Below are 16,183 nucleotides of genomic sequence, written 5' to 3'. Positions count from 1 at the left end.
AAACAATCTGAAGAATACTGAAGAATCTGAAGAATCTGAAGAATCTGAAGAATCTGAAGAATCTGAAGAATCTGAAGAATCTGAAGAATCTGAAGAATCTGAAGAATCTGAAGAATCTGAAGAATCTGAAGAATCTGAAGAATCTGAAGAATCTGAAGAATCTGAAGAATCTGAAGAATCTGAAGAATCTGAAGAATCTGAAGAATCTGAAGAATCTGAAGAATCTGAAGAATCTGAAGAATCTGAAGAATCTGAAGAATCTGAAGAATCTGAAGAATCTGAAGAATCTGAAGAATCTGAAGAATCTGAAGAATCTGAAGAATCTGAAGAATCTGAAGAATCTGAAGAATCTGAAGAATCTGAAGAATCTGAAGAATCTGAAGAATACTGAAGAATCTGAAGAATCTGAAGAATCTCAAAAATCTCAAAAATCTCAAGAATCTCAAGAATCTCAAGAATCTGAAGAATATGAAGAATCTGAAGAATCTGAAGAATCTGAAGAATCTGAAGAATCTGAAGAATCTGAAGAATCTGAAGAATCTGAAGAATCTGAAGAATCTGAAGAATCTGAAGAATCTGAAGAATCTGAAGAATCTGAAGAATCTGAAGAATCTGAAGAATCTGAAGAATCTGAAGAATCTGAAGAATCTGAAGAATCTGAAGAATCTGAAGAATCTGAAGAATCTGAAGAATCTGAAGAATCTGAAGAATACTGAAGAATTTGAAGAATCTGAAGAATCTGAAGAATCTCAAAAATCTCAAGAATCTCAAGAATCTCAAGAATCTCAAGAATCTCAAGAATCTGAAGAATATGAAGAATATGAAGAATCTGAAGAATCTGAAGAATCTGAAGAATCTGAAGAATCTGAAGAATCTGAAGAATCTGAAGAATCTGAATAATCTGAAGAATCTGAATAATCTGAAGAATCTGAAGTATCTGAAGAATCTGAGGAATCTAATGATTCTAAACAATTTGAAACTTCTGAAAAATATGAGGAATCGAAAAATATCAAAAGAATACAAAAGAATAAAAAAGTTTAAAGAATCTAAAAGGTCTAAAAAATCTAATTTACAATTATTATTATGTAATTTAAAATTTATTCAAAATGTAAAAAACAAATTTTTGAAAAACCTAAACAGTCTATAAATTGTTTAAATCAATTAAATAACTTTGAAGCTAAAAATTAGTTCTTTTTTTAATGTCTATTGTTCCAATCTATCGTGAACAAAATTTTGGTCCACGGAAATAAGAAAACAAGACGACGATAATAGAATTCAGCATGAATATTTATGATTTACTCATTTGTCTAGGACGCTGCGAAGAGATGCGTTTACTCTGTCCCGCAACACTTAACGAACCCGACCGTGTTGAGGCTACCAGGTCCGTTTAAAACAAGTTATCGCCGGCAACTGGATACGCGAGATACACAGATCAGATAATCGGACATCGGACATCGGACAGGTACCGCACCGAGGGCACCATCACGCTCGCGGACCGCTCGATCGGTCCGTAATCGATTAATCAACCGGATCATCGCATGCTGACAAATAATGCGCGAATAAATTGAATCAATTACCTCAGTTACTTTCCGAACATGACAGCCACCGTCAAATAGTGTTGCTCTGCTTCATATGCACGTGTGATTAATAACCGTTGCGGCTCGTTTCAAAGGACAATTTCATCTGTTTCAGCGTCTCAAACATCTTTGTGAAATCACCAAAGATTTACAACGTCCCGAACGTTTTTGCTTTGACTTAAAATGCTTTATCCTAACGTAAGTAAAGTGCTGTGTCTTCTCACTGACCGGAAGATACCGTACCCACTTAATAAAATCTTAAAAAGAACATTTAGCAAAACATTAACTTTCAGTTCACGTATTCACAAAAGAAAAATCACTTTAACGGTCTCAAACTGGATGACGGGAGTGGCCAATTGATGTTATCATTTCTAAGGTTTAAATAAACGGGGAGTTTGTAACGGATTAAATCGATTGTTTCACGCAATGTTAGGCTCGTGACATTCAGCTAAATTGTACATCCTTCGTCCATAAAATGGCCGTAAAAACGTTATTTATTGTGCCTTGATGGCGGCCATCAACGGTTTTCAGTGCGTCTACCAAACACAATTAAAACTGATGAGGGAAGATTTATGAAAAATTGTTACTTCCTTATGAACGTTTTTGATTTGTGAACTACTGCCAAGAAATTAAATAAAAAACAACTCATTATTACCTTCTTAAGGCAACATTTATTTTTTTTCTGTATCTATCTATTTGGTTCTAAGTCCACAATCCACTGTAATTGTTGATCACATTAAAACTTTTACATTTTTACAGCTCCTAAATAAATTAACTTCAATGTAATTTATAATCATAAAATTGGATATGTTTAGAAATTTATTAATTTATATGAAAACACTGTCATAATAATTATAATAATAATAAGAATAAGAATTAACTTTATGTAAGTTAAAAAATGTGATATGTATAAACAATATTAATAATTATGAAAATGTCTGAAAAATCTGGAGAATCGAAAGAATATAAAGAACCCAAAATTTATAAATATCAATATGAAAAATTATGAAATATCTGAAAAATTAGAAGAATCAGAAGAACCAACAGGATTAAAAAAGTCTAAAGTGTGTAAAAAAGTCGAGAAAATGTGAAAAATCTAAAAAATCTGATAAATCTAAAGGATCTAAACAATCTCAAAAATTATGAAAAAATCTAAGAAATCTGAATAATCGAAAGAATCTAAAGAATTTAAAGAATTAAAAAAAGTCTAAAGAATCTAAAAAATCCACAAAAATATCTGATAAATCGAAAGAAGATAAACAATCTCAAAAATTATGAAAAAATATGAATAATCGAAATAATCTAAAGAATAACAAACCCAAAGGATTAAATAAGGATAAAATTCTGATAAATCTAAAGAATCCAAAGAATTAAAAAAAGTATAAAGAATCTAAAGAAATCTAAAAATATCTGATAATCTAAAGAATCTAAATAATCAGAAAAATTAAATATCAAAACTATACAAAATGTGAAAATCAATTTTTTAAAAAAATCTAAAAAATATCTAATAAACCTAAAGAATGTAAACAATCTGAAAAGTCTGAAAAATCTGAAAAAATAAGCTAAGAAACTCAAAAGATTAAAAATATCTGAATCTAAAAAGTCTAAAAAACTCCAAACTATGTGAGAAGTATAAATCTGAAACATCTGATAAATCTGAAGAATCGAAAGAATTTAACAAACCCAAAGGATTAAACAGCCTAAAAAATCTAATAAATCTAAAGAATCCAAAGAATTAAAAAAAGTCTAAAGAATCTAAAAAATCTAAAAATATCTGATAAATCTAAAGAATCTAAATAATTTGACAAATTAAATATGAAAACTATACAAAATGTGATTCAAAAGGTCTAAAGAATCTAAAAATATCTGATAAATCAAAAAAATCTAAATAATGTGAAAAACTAAATATGAACACTTTTCAAAATGTGAACATCATTTTTTTAAAAAATCCAAAGAATTTAAATGTCTGAAGAAACTAAAATATATCTAATAAACCTAAAGAATGTAAACAATCTGAAAAGTTATGAAAAATCTGAAAAAAACAAGTTAAGAAACTCAAAAGAATAAAATCATCTAAATTTAAAAAGTCTAAAAAACTCCAAACAATGTGAGAAGTCTCAATCTGAAACATCTGATAAATCTGAAAAATCGAAAGAATATAACAAACCCAAAGGCTTAAAAAGTTTAAAAAATCTAATAAAATCCAAAGAATTAAAAAAAGGTCTAAAGAATCTAAAAAATCTAAAAATATCTGATAAATCTAAAGAATCTAAATAATTTGACAAATTAAATATGAAAACTATACAAAATGTGAACATCAATTTTTTAAAAAAATCTAAAGAGTCTAAAAGTCTGAAGAGTTTAGAAAATGTAAAATATCTAATAAACCTAAAAAATGTAAACAATCTGAAACGTTATAAAAAATCTGAAACAAACAAGCTAAGAAACTCAAAAGATTAAAAACATCTAAATTTAAAAAGTCTAAAAAACTCCATGTGGTCTGTAATTATTTAAATTAGACTTATGTATGACCTCTTTTGAATAATGGGGAAATTTTGGCAGTTTTCCATTTAGATGAGAATGTAATAAATAAACAATTATATGGATATTTGAAAGTACAATTATATCAAGACAAATGAAAATTTATAAAGTTGCTCTACATATGAGTGATAGTACCATTAGAGGTTTTCAAAGCACTCAAACCTAGAGGTAAAAAAGGCACAATAATGATAATAATAAATTAAATCTAAACATGTACAATAGTTGTCGATTCTTTTCCACCTGAAAATAATGTGACCGTGCTCAGCCAACAATTTACATTCCCGCGTGGGTCGTACCCTCACCAATTACCCCGATATTAAGGTAATTCACGGCAAACACGTACTTAGCACTCGGGGAATGTTCACAGCAAATTATACCCTCTCCGTATTCACGCTTTCAAATAGTTTGATTTATCGAATCGCTCGGCGAAAAGAGAATCCGGCGAATTTGCATTTTTTTCAATGTCGTCAGTCTTCAATTCAGGAATTGATAATTTTATCGGCGGCAGTCCTGAATAATTCATGGACCGTTTTTTATCGCGCCGCTTCGGCTCGATTTTATTCTAATTCCGGAGCGTTCTTTCAATTCTCGACCGTTGCCGCGATTACCATTTCATCCTGATTTCACTCCTTTATTCGCGTAAAGCAATATGTACTATTATAATTAAATTTCTCTGTACGTACGAGTTTACGAAAAGTTTCTTTTTTTTATAACGTTCAAATGGTCCGGCTGTGAGTTATTTTATTTTATTGTCCACATAAATTTATCAATAAAACTACTGAACATTTCTTTTGTTGAAATAAACATATCTGTCATTGAAATCTACGAAATCTATGGAATCTAGGGAATCTATGGAATCTATGGAATCTATGGAATCTATGGAATCTATGGAATCTATGGAATCTATGGAATCTATGGCTGTGAGTTATTTTATTTTATTGTTCACACAAATGTATCGATAAAACTACTAAACATTTCTTTTGTTGAAATAATCTATGGAATCTATGGAATTTATGGAATATATGGAATATAAGGAATATATGGAATATATGGAATATATGGAATATATGGAATATATGGAATATATGGAATATATGGAATATATGGAATATATGGAATATATGGAATATATGGAATATATGGAATATATGGAATATATGGAATATATGGAATATATGGAATATATGGAATATATGGAATATATGGAATATATGGAATCTATGGAATCTATGGAATCTATGGAATATATGGAATATAAATAATATATGGAATATATGGAATATATGGAATATATGGAATATATGGAATATATGGAATATATGAAATATATGGAATATATGGAATATATGGAATATATGGAATATATGGAATATATGGAATATATGGAATATATGGAATATATGGAATATATGGAATATATGGAATATATGGAATATATGGAATATATGGAATATATGGAATATATGGAATATATGGAATATATGGAATATATGGAATATATGGAATATATGGAATATATGGAATATATGGAATATATGGAATATATGGAATATATGGAATATATGGAATATATGGAATGTATGGAATATATGGAATATATGGAATATATGGAATATACGGAATATATGGAATATATGGAATATATGGAATCTATGGAATCTATGGAATCTATGGAATCTATGCAATTTATGAAATTTATGACATCTATGAAATCTATGACATCTACGAAATCTATGAAATCTATGAAATCTATGAAATCTATGAAATCTATGAAATCTATGAAATCTATGAAATCTATGAAATCTATGAAATCTATGAAATCTATGAAATCTATGAAATCTATGAAATCTATGAAATCTATGAAATCTATGAAATCTATGAAATCTATGAAATCTATGAAATCTATGAAATCTATGAAATCTATGAAATCTATGAAATCTGTGAAATCTATGAAATTTAAGAGGTTCTATATGTTTTATATATTCTATATATTTTTTACTCTCTTTACATTATATACATTCTTTATATTCTCTTAAGTCGGTATATACATTTTATATGTACTACAGTCTCTATAGATACTCTAAATTCTTCATATCCTTAATATTATATATATTTTTATATATATTCTACATATATACTATATAGAATATATTTACGTATTATTTATATTGTGTATATTTTATATATATTATATTTTATGTATTCTATAAAATCTATACAATATTAAGAATATGAACAATGTATATATAGAATGTATATATTCATTCTAATATTCTATAACTATATTCTATATATTTAATATACACTTTACTCTATAAATTTTTCATATATATATACTCTATACATTTCATATGTTTTATTTCATTATTTTATGAAAATCTTTAAAATCTATATAATTTTTTATGTCTATAAAGTATTTATGGTACAGATTTATAGATTTTTATTAAATCTATCAAATATCTATATAAGGGATTTAATAAAAATTATGACATAGATTCAGAGATATTTATAGATTTCATAGATGAAATAGATATGTCATATATATTTCATAGATAATTAATTTTCAAGATTTCATAGATATTTCATAGACATTACATAGATATCATGGATATTTGATCGATGTTTCATTGACATTTCATTGATATAACTTAGACGTTTCATTGATTTCATATATTTCATAGATATCATAAATATTTTATGGGTATTCTATATATTTCATAGATTTCTTAGATGTTATAGATATTTCATAAATATTTCATTGATATTATATATTTTTTTATATATTTTCTAACTAAAAATTAAATTTCCAAGAATCTTCCTTTGACATTTAGATCAGAGCTTCCTAGGCCCGAAATTTATGCGGTATAAATTAATTACATAAATCTAATTGATTCAAGCTAAATTATAAATGAGGTGTTCTCTATTTAATATTCTGTTTGATCCATAAATCATTCTAATAAAAAGTAATAAAGATAATAAAAATTCGGTCAGCTCTAAGCGGAATTGTTAATTTGTAGTTAAATGTCTTATTTATGTGGACATCTACGTTCATTAGGCTGTGAGTTATACTTAAGGAATTAAATCCTAATTACCAACAATTAATAACTTTGCTATTATTCAAACCTTGCTTTAATTATAGTGGTGTGATTTTGATGAACGCTCCTCAGTAACTGCATTAAATAACCGTGTTATTAATTAACTGAAATAAATTTTGACAGAATTTTGAACACCTAACGGTTAACTGGCATTAATTATTAAATTGTTCGTTGGCCTCTTAGGAAATTAGCAAATCGATTAATTATAATTACAGAAAAGGATTATGCAGACTTTGTTTGGGTATAATAGTTTTTAATTAAATTCACCACATTTTCTATTAACATTTTTAAATTATCGAATGTATCGGCATATTTACCCACTTTTCAATCATTTTAAACAGACAAGTGAAAAAATCTTTATACATGAGGTAGGACTTTCTTTCTTTCGATGTTAAACTTCTAGTTTTCTATTGGCAAATGCAAAACCAATAGCGAACTACAGACTCAACACCATATGTTGAGAGCATGTAAAGACTATAAATTACTTGGTATTAGTGAGAAATTATGTAAACACGAAACGTTAACAAACTGTATTTTTGAGATCATTGATTTAACTTTTAATAATCGTTTATGGTAACTGTTTACTTATAATTTCATTTGTTCATTACATTTTACGATAGCAAACTTATAGAATATCATTTATTTATTTTATTTACACTGAGTAATTTTAATTACAAATCTTTTTAAGAAAGCTGAGATGGAGGAGTACAGGTTTATTAACGTTATTTTGTTTAATACTCAGTTTTATTATATATTTCTCTTTTAATAGACTAATATTTATAATAATAAACCCACAGTAAAGACTATTACTTAAAAAACAAAAGAGTTAATCATATTTCTCCAGCACTGCTGGTTTCCTAAGGCCCCTCAGCTTCTTTAACATGGTTAGAAAATTAGAATAGTCAAAGGCAAAAATGCTCAGTAGTTTCCATTTGAAAGACGATTGGCCAAACAAAGTGAAACAAAGCAAACAAGGGCTGATGTTTGCTCCTACCTCATCAAATCACCAGCACTTCATTTTACGATAAACATCGAAAGAAAGACAAATATGACAGGCAGGCTAATTAATTAGTATGTACATACAGCTGTTGGAATGTAGCTCGTGCCAATGTTCTGTACCGTGGACGGACAAATGTAGTAAATTAATACGTGAACTACCATTTGCCCATATTTTTATTGGCATCGTGCAGTTAATACTACACGGCGAAATGATGTCAGACGGTTTTGAACATCCATCGATGGTGGATGGTTGAGTGTTAATATTTGCACTTTGAGCGATTGTTTTTACGGTAAATATTTCTTGTGGCGATATTTAACTAATGTATGACACGGACCCTGTCGATTGCTCAAGAGTCGTAAAATGTAAACCAAATGCGTCTAATATATTTATTTCAGTTTATTTATTTAGGTATTCTATTTTTAGACGACTACTTTTATTAATGTTTTATAGATTTTATGGGCTTTCAACATTCTTTTGATTATTTGCATTTATTAGATGATCAAATTCTATCTATGAAATATCCATGACATCTCTGAAATCTCTGAATTATCTATGAAATATTCCTAAAATATCTATAAACTCTAGGAAACACATAAAATTTGTATAATGTATGAAATACATGAAATATTTATGAAATATACATAACATGGATGAAATCTATTAAATCTCTGAAATATCTATGAAGTCTATGACGTATCTATGAAATATCAATGAAAAATCCATTAATGTTTGTGACATCTATGAAATCTTTAAAAATATATGAAATTTACGGAATATCTATGAAATATCTATCACATCTATGAAATTTAAGAAATATATGAAATATATGAAATGTCTTTGAAATATCTGTGAAATATCCATAAAATATCTATAAACTTTATGAAACATATGAAAACTGTAAAATGTATGAAATATCCATAACACATGATGAAATCTATTAAATACATATGAAAAATTCATAAAATATTTATAACAATTATGAAACCTACGAAATATCTATGAAATGTCTATGACATCTATAAAATTTATAAAATCTATGATATGTATCATATATCTATGAAATATCCATGACATCTCTGAAATCTCTGAATTATCTATGAAATATTCCTAAAATATCTATAAACTCTAGGAAACACATAAAATTTGTATAATGTATGAAATACATGAAATATTTATGAAATATACATAACATGGATGAAATCTATTAAATCTCTGAAATATCTATGAAGTCTATGACGTATCTATGAAATATCAATGAAAAATCCATTAATATTTATGACATCTATGAAATCTTTAAAAATATACGAAATTTACGGAATATCTATGAAATATCTATCACATCTATGAAATTTAAGAAATATATGAAATATATGAAATGTCTTTGAAATATCTGTGAAATATCCATAAAATATCTATAAACTTTATGAAACATATGAAAACTCTAAAATGTATGAAATATCCATGACACATGATGAAATCTATTAAATACTTATGAAAAATTCATAAAATATTTATATCAATTATGAAACCTACGAAATATCTATGAAATGTCTATGACATCTATGAAATTTATAAAATCTATGATATGTATCATATATCTATGAAATATCCATGACATCTCTGAAATCTCTGAATTATCTATGAAATATTCCTAAAATATCTATAAACTCTAGGAAACACATAAAATTTGTATAATGTATGAAATACATGAAATATTTATGAAATATACATAACATGGATGAAATCTATTAAATCTCTGAAATATCTATGAAGTCTATGACGTATCTATGAAATATCAATGAAAAATCCATTAATATTTATGACATCTATGAAATCTTTAAAAATATACGAAATTTACGGAATATCTATGAAATATCTATCACATCTATGAAATTTAAGAAATATATGAAATATATGAAATGTCTTTGAAATATCTGTGAAATATCCATAAAATATCTATAAACTTTATGAAACATATGAAAACTCTAAAATGTATGAAATATCCATGACACATGATGAAATCTATTAAATATTTATGAAAAATTCATAAAATATTTATAACAATTATGAAACCTACGAAATATCTATGAAATGTCTATGACATCTATGAAATTTATAAAATCTATGATATGTATCATATATCTATGAAATATTTATGAAATATCTGAAATATCTATAAAATATCTATGAAATATGAATCTGTGAAATATATCAAATCAGTAAAATATCAATATAAAATGCATTATATATGAAATATCTATGAAATACATATGAAATATTTATGAATGTCCATATGAGCAATCTCTGAAATATTTATGATATCTATGAATTATCTATGAAATATCTGTAGCTTCTATGAAATCTATGCAATCTGTGAAATATACGTAAAATATCTATAAAATATATATGAAATATCCGTCACATCTATAAAATCTATGAGATATCCATGAAATAAATATAAAATCTATAAAATCTATGAAATGTGTGGAATATATGAAATATGTAGGAAATAGCTGTGAAATCCTTGTAGATATCTATGAAATATCTATGAAATATCCGGAAAAGAAATAAAAAATATCTTTGATTATTCGTGACATCTATGAAATATTATGACACCTATGAAATCTATGATGTATACATGAAATATCATACGTTAATTAAGAAATACTTATAAATACCTTTAAAATCTGATATTATCAGTGAAATATATGAAATTTTAAAATGTAAGGTGTATCAATGACAATCTATAATAGTTATAAATCTGAGAAATGTATGAAATCAATAAAATATCTATGAAATATTAATGAATAACCATGACATCATCCTTGAAATATATGAATGTACGAAATGTATGAAATCTTTTAAATTTCTGAAATATCTATGAAATCTATGTAAACTATAAAATGTATAATATTAATAAAATAACACAATTCAAAAATATTTTTTTGATTAAATTATAAAGAAGAATATACCCTCAGCAATTTTTATAATCTTTAGATAACTAAAAAAATACCCAAAAAAAAAAAACGTAAAAGTTACAGGTTTCATTTTATGCAGTGTTTATGGTTATTAAGAATCACTGGACAAAATAATTAATAAAATTAATAATCGGTGGAATGTGTTTTCATCAACATCATAAATAATTGACTTGTAAATTAAATTATATTGTAAAAGTCCAGGAATTGATGAAACTTCTTTTTTATGTCTTTATTGTGGTTGAGCAATCGTCCCGAAAAACTACGAACAAACAAATGTGTGTATACCGCAGGAATATTATTAGATTCATTGACATTAAGCGTGCTTTATGTAATTTACGGTATATAATTTAATATTTTTATTGCCACGTTCTGACATTTAATTAAATTAGTTGGAACTACGCATGTTTATTGGAGTTTAATGAATAGAGAGGAAGATATCTTTATTATATTAACGTCTCCACTCTGTAAAACAGTCAAAGGTTTTATTTTTGTTTTATAATATTTATGACTTTATTATTTTTTGGTATTCGAAGAAAAACAATTAAAATAAGCTGTTTATTAAAGAAATTAATACTGATTTCATCATTCAAATTATATAATGTTTAATGATAAGTAATTTATTAATCAACATTATTAATTTAAGAAATCCAATATTTAATTTATTAATATTCTTTCCAATTTCTTTTCTAGAAAATTAAATTATGAAATATCTATGAAACAATTATGAAATATGCATGAAATATCTTTAAAATATAATAATATCTTTTCAATTTCCTTCCTAAAAAATTATTTATGAAATATCTTTAAAATATCTATGAAATGAGTATGAAATATCTATAAAATCTAGAAAATCTGAGATATATATTAAATCAGTAAAAGACTACATTAAAATAATAATAAAATTTATATTAAATACCTGTAAATCTTCCAAATATATGAATTCACTAAAATCTTTGGAATTCATATAAATCTATGAAATATTTATGAATGTCCTTGATATCTATAAAATCTATCCAATACCTGAAATTTCTATGATATCTCTGAAATCTATACAATCTATAAAATCTGTGAGACCCATGAAATCATTAAAATATCAATGAGATACCTAAGAAATATCTATGAAATATCTGTGAAATAGATATAAAATATATTAAAACTATCTATGAAATATCCATCTATGAAATGTATGAAATAACTATAAAATATAGGAAATCTGAGAAATATATTAAATCAGTAAAATATCTACATTAGATATACATGAAATATATATTAAATACCTATAAATCTTTTAAATATATGAATTTACTAAAATCTTTGGAATATCTATGATATACATATGACATCTCTGAAATCTATATAATCTGTGAAACATATTAATCTCTAAAATCTATGAAATCTGTGAGATCCATGAAATCATTAAAGTATCTATGAGATACCTAAGATGTATCTGTTAAATATACATGAAATATCTAAGAAATAACAATAAAATCTATGATTTTATCATTAAAATTAATTTCTTTCTTTCCAATTTCCTTCCTAGAAAATTATTTATGAAATATCTATGAAATATCTAATGAAATATCTTTGAAATATATTTGAAATATCTTTAAAATATCTATGAAATATCTATGAAATATTAACGACAATGAAATTCTCGAAGAAAATTACTGTTTAATGTTTTTCTCAAAGAACATTATTCTAAATCTGAAAACTGACCACAACTGAAAATAACAAAATATCTCACTATTTGATTTTAATAACATGATACTTCAACTGAATAATTTTCTAGAAACTGAACAGTTTTCAGAGTTTTTCTCAAAGTAAATTAATTAAAATAAACAAATAAAATGGCCATGACTCTATTTTAAAAACAAAAATATCTTACTGCCTCATTTACAGAACTCGATATTTAAGTTAAATAATTTTCTGAAAATTAAAATGTACTCTAAGAAATTCTTGAAGAAAATTACTGAAGTACTGAGACTCTATTTATGATCTCAATTCAAAAATACAAAGAATTTGGCTATTTTATTCACGGAACCCGACATATAAGCTAAATAATTTTCTAGAAACTGAAGAGTTCTCTATGTTTTTCTCAAAGAACATTATTCTAAACCTGAAAACTGACCACAACTGAAAATAACAAAAAATCTCACTATTTGATTTCAATAACATGATACTTCAACTGAATAATTTTCTAGAAACTGAAATGTTTTCAAAGTTTTTTTTAAAATAAATTACTTATAAACAAATAAAATGTCTATGACTCTATTTTAGAAACAAAAATATCTCACTGTCTCATTTACAGAACTCGATATTTAAGTTAAATAATTTTCTGGAAATTAAAATGTACTCCAAGAAATTCTCATATATCTCTCTCACATATTAATCTCTAAAATCTATAAAATCTGTGAGATCCATGAAATCAATAAAGTATCTATGTGATGCCTAAGAAGTATCTGTTAAATATATATGAAATATCTAAGAAATAAAAATAAAATCTATGAAATCTATGATTTTATCATTAAAATTAATTTCTTTCTTTCCAATTTCCTTCCTAGAAAATTATTTATGTAATATCTATGAAATATCTAATGAAATATCTTTGAAATATCTATAAAATCTAAGAAATCTGAGAACTATATCAAATCAGTAAAATATCTATATTAAATACATATGAAATATATATTACCTACAAATCTATTAAATTTATGAAATCAGTGAAATCTTTAAAATTTATACAATCTGTGAAATTTATTAAACCTATGAAATTTGTGAAATTCATGAAATCAATAAAATATCTATGAGATATCTAAGAAATGTTTATGAAATATCTATAATATATACATGAAATATATTAGAAATATCTATCAATTATTTATGAAATATCCATCTATGAACTGTATGAAATATCTATGAAATCTGCGAAAACAGTGAAATCTTTGAAATATATGAAAACAAATAAATTAAATAAATTAATACTGATTTTATCATAAAAATTATAAAATGTTTAATGATAAGTATTCTATTAACTAATTTTAATTTAATTTAATAAATCCAATAATTAATTTATTATTATTTCTACCAATTTTCTTCTTAGAAATTTATTTTTTCGGCATCCAGTTCTATGAATGAACATCAATTTTTCATTTGAGGTCATGTTTTTTTTTAATTTTTTTAGTAATTTTGTTTGAGTATCATTTGGGAATAGTTTCATTCATCTACCAACCAAATGATCCTATATTAATGGTGAAATCATACAAAATATTCAAAGCTAATGACTATCAATTATGCTGTGCATACATTTTGTAAGATTCAATCAACAACACATCATGATTTGTCACAACTTAACAGTATACATATTGTACATGGTATTTCCTATACAAATGAATAACTGTCGACCAATAAATACACCTCGTTTTACGTGCTTTCCAGCCAAGCATCCACGCATAATACAACTAATCGACCACCCACTCATACTCAGAATATTTCCTTCAAAACATTCAAATGCACATAAAACCCGGCGAAATTAAATTAATTATCTGGAAATAAAGCAGAATCGAAACTATTAGTTCCATCTGTTGTGCTTTCCTAAACAGACACCTCATTTTGCATATGCGCAAATATAAAAAAAATAAGATAATCATTTAAACCGTTTTAGTTAAATTATGCGGGCAAATCGAGTAAAAGTTAATCAGTTTATCGGTTAATTTGATCTAAACTGCTCGAAAGAATTCAGGTGTAAATTTACGTATTGGTACGTTATGTCTTTATAACTTGGAAATTGAAGAGTTTCATGCATATTAGGATGTAGTTAGAGATAAGGATTGTGGTTATATAAAATTGACTTCAAAGGATCTCAGTCGACGAGAGCGGTCGTTAAAATTCAACAACTTGAATCAAACGGTTGTGTGTATCCACTATTTAATAAGTTAAGGATGTGTGATCCTATTTTAGTTTTAACTTAAAAAATATGCATTTAAATTAACTAATTTGAGATCATTGTTTTATAATATCAGTTGTTTGTTCAAGGTACTTAACCAACAACATTCTTCGAACATGTTAAGAATATGCAAGACGAGAACAATTAGTATAAGTTTAAAAGGCAAATGTGTATCTAATTAGTAAAGAAAAGTTTCAAATGGCTTAGTCCAATAAAACTTACACTGACTGAGGAGCTCGTCAAGTAGTTAACAAATCACTTGACTGGAAGTCTTAATAACACTACAAATTGCTGTAACTATGGTTTGTTGTGCAAATAGTTTTCTTGGAATATTATATATTTTTGAAATAGCAACGGTGTACATCTGTAAATCCTTAAAAAATTAACACAGAAATGGAAAGTCAAAATAAATAAATGTATGAAAATATTTGTTTGTTAATGTCTTCGAAGAAACCAAAATTTTATTGATTAACCAGAGGGTCAAAGTTTTTCAATATTAAAATTTTCTAGAAATTAAAAAGTTCTCTAAGAAATTCACGAAAAAAATTATTACTGTAATGAGACTATTCTAAACCTCAAAACTGAAAACAACAAAAAATATCACTATTTGATTTTAATAACCCGATACTTCAGCTGAATAATTTTCTAGAAACTGAACATTTTTCAGAGTTTTTCTCAAAGTAAATTAATTATAAACAAATAAAATGACCATGACTCTATTTTAGAAACAAAAATATCTTACTGCCTCATTTACAGAACTCCATATTTAAGTTGAATAATTTTCTGGAAATTAAAATGTATTCCAAGAAATTCTTGTAGAAAATTACTGAAGTACTGAGACTCTATTCATGATCTCAATTCAAAAATACAAAAAATCTCACTATTTTAGTCACAGAACCTGACATCTAAGCTAAATAATTTTCTAGAAACTGATGAGTTCTCTATGTTTTTCTCAAAGAACATTATTCTAAACCTGAAAACTGACCATAACTGAAAATAACAAAAAATCACACTATTTAATTTTAATAACATGATACTTCAACTGAATA

At 25.6% G+C, this 16,183-nt stretch overlaps 1 protein-coding gene across 1 annotated transcript in view; it reads left to right on the top strand.

Moving 5' to 3' along the window:
* The window catches only part of LOC126264463 (uncharacterized), a 120,832-nt gene that overhangs the window by 51,761 nt on the left and 52,888 nt on the right, over positions 1-16,183 (top strand). The window lies entirely within an intron of this gene.

This window comes from Aethina tumida, chromosome 2, assembly GCF_024364675.1.
Source record: "Aethina tumida isolate Nest 87 chromosome 2, icAetTumi1.1, whole genome shotgun sequence".
Classification (NCBI taxonomy): Eukaryota; Metazoa; Arthropoda; class Insecta; order Coleoptera; family Nitidulidae; genus Aethina; species Aethina tumida.
Note: the sequence above shows the minus strand (reverse complement) of the source record. Positions and strands in the feature narration are given on the sequence as shown.